This window comes from Ipomoea nil, unplaced genomic scaffold (genome assembly GCF_001879475.1).
Source record: "Ipomoea nil cultivar Tokyo-kokei standard unplaced genomic scaffold, Asagao_1.1 scaffold1024, whole genome shotgun sequence".
Taxonomy (NCBI): Eukaryota; Viridiplantae; Streptophyta; class Magnoliopsida; order Solanales; family Convolvulaceae; genus Ipomoea; species Ipomoea nil.
In genome coordinates this window covers 13,613-16,587 of record NW_017617452.1, presented here as the reverse complement: position 1 = coordinate 16,587, position 2,975 = coordinate 13,613, and positions in this window count along the sequence as shown.

The following is a 2,975-nucleotide window of genomic DNA, read 5'->3' as shown; positions in this document are numbered from 1 at the left end:
TAATATTTTAAGTTTAGTTTTTTTAAGTAAATTAATTATATTATGTTTTTTGAGACAGGGGATCCCTTCACGTGGTTTGAGACAGGGGATCCCTTGTCTCCTTATGTGTTTATCATTTGTGCTAAATGTCTTTATTTTTGTTACAACAGGTTCAGAATTCAGGAGCTATTCATGGTTTTAGGGTAACAACTAACAAGATGAGCACCTGTGATCTCACACTTATTTTTCGCAGATGACAATTTACTTTTCTTTAAAATCAATGCTCAGGAAGTAAAGCAATATAAAGCCTACATACCTATGAGTACCTTTCTAGCCAAGCTGTCAATTTTCATAAGTCACATGTTTGTTTTAGTAAAAACACTTCTGAGGAAGATCTTGTGTAACAAGTTTACTTGGTGTTGCTCAATCTGCTAATTTTGGTAAGTATTCGGGGCTTCACTGCGTTTGTAGGAAGGAATATACGTGTTGTTTTTTCATATATTGAGAATAAAGTTGAACCGGTTTTGGTGGGGTTCTAGTGGTGCAAATGGTAGAGGTATTCATTGGATTGCTTGGGTATCCCTGAGAAGTTTGGGGTTTTGGGTTTTAAAGATTGCATGGTTTTAACTTAGCTATGTTGGGGAAACAAAGGGTTGAGATTTCTTACTAAGCCACATTCACTGGCTGTAGGTGTTTATAAAGCAATGTATTTTCCTAACTCCTCTTTTATTGATGTCTCTTTAGGCAATCGTCCGGTCCCTATTTTTGTCGGAGTAGTATTATGGTTGCTCATGAGCTTATTTGTAGTGGGGTAAGACATAGAATTGTGAATGATGCTAAAACTATGGCTTGGGGTGATCCTTGGTTACATGGTGATTCAAATAAGATGATTCAGACCATAATGCCACATTATCTCTGTGGTACTAGCAGGGACGGAGCAAGAAATTCGGTTGAGGGGGCGAAGAAGTAGGGACGAATTCTGAATTTTTTTCAGTAAAGGCGAAACATTAAAACAAAAGAGATAATTTAAATAAAAAAACACATCTCATTATTAATATAAAAGAATGTTATATATATATATATACATACATATATATATATATATGTGTGTGTGTGTGTGTGTGTGTGTGTGTGTGTGTGTGTGTATTAAATATTAAAAAGGTATTAAAAACGTAACTGTGTTGAAAACATAGGGAGGGAGTTAAAAAAACTGTTATTGAGCCAAGTATAAAACTATGTTAATGCCAAGATTCAATCCCCTATCCTTTATCATAACTCAACATGTGTTCAACCAACTCTTGTTAACATTTAATAGTTTTATTGGAATAAGGGTCAAATAGGCCATTGAACTGCACACAAGAATGCAATTAGGCCACTGAACTTAAAAAACCTACAATTGGGTCCCTAAACTAACCAATTTCATTCAATTTGTCCATTTTTCAGGTTTCTCAAGTTGCTAACAAGTTACCCCTCCACCTAGGATGCATGTGTGTCATTTAAAAAAAAAATTAATTTTTTTTAAAAAATCTTAAATTAGTTTTTTTTAATGTTTAATAAATAAAAATTAAAATAATTTGTTTTTTTGAAAATAAAATCCAAGCCGTCTTAACAAATTATTTTATATTCAAAAAAAATTGTTTTAGTTTTTATTTATTAAACATTAAAAAACTAATTTAAAAATAAATTATTTTAGTTTTTATTTATTAAATATTAAAAAAACTAATTTAAAAATAAATTATATTTAAAACAATGACACATATGCATCCTAGGTGGAGGGGTAACTTGTTAGCAACTTGAGAAACTTGAAAAATGGACAAATTGAATGAAATTGGTTAGTTTAGGGACCCAATTGTAGATTTTTTAAGTTCAATGGCCTAATTGCATTTTCGTGTGCAGTTCAGTGGCCTATTTGACCCTTATTCCTAGTTTTATTTTACTAATACTAACACATGTACTATATATACATATATACATACAAAAATTATATATGGGGTGCATGGGGGTGGGGTGTGGGGGGGAGGGGGAGCAGCTGCCCCTCTTGGCTCCGTCCCTGGGTACTAGGATGACAGGTTTAATTGATCCCACCAAGCAGACTTGGACTTATCTCTGTTAAGAAATTTTCCTGCCTTGTGACATTGATCGTATTACATGCATGTTTACCATTGCGCCCGAATTATGAGGATTCATGCTACTGGTATGGAGATCCTAGAAATGTTATAATGTCAAAAATGGTTATAGAACCATAACGGGGGACCTTGATTTGCAACCTGTTGATTTTAAGAGTTGGACCAAACTTTGAAAATTGAACATCCCTCTCAAATGGAGGCCGGACCTTCCTCTAGAGAGCACTAAATGATGTGTTTTGTAGCACCACAAATTTATACCAAAAAAGGGTGGATGTAACTATGTGAAGCTCTCATGTCCAAAAGTGTGGGGGTCAAAATGAGGATATGATGCATGCATGCATTTATATATTTTGTGTGATTATTCCCAGCAGGTTTGGAATGAGTCTATGCTAGCTACCGCTGTCACGGTTGGAGGGAGTTTCTTTCTCAGGTTGGCTGGACATGTGTTGGAGCTTTGTTTAGCTCTTTATTATGTGCTAATCAAAATTCATTTCAAAAATTATTAAATATTTTAATCATAGACTATTATGATTAGATTTTTTTTTTTTTTAAATCACTTAATAAAATTGATAGACAAAAAAGTTGATTAATAGACAATCGATATATAGACAAATTTTGTGACATTCTAAATATTTAAATTTTTTGAGCAATAAAAATATAATGCATTAATATTGTGTCTATCTCCAAACATAAAGCATGTGAACGAACAAATAGTTTGGGTGAGACTTTTAAATAGGTTTAAAATTATAAACAAATCCTATTTGCAGGTGCAAATTTATAGTGAAATTGCACTAATATTGTGACTATCTCCAAACATAAACCATGTGAATGGAAAAATAGTTTTGGTGAGACTTTTAAATAGATTTAAAA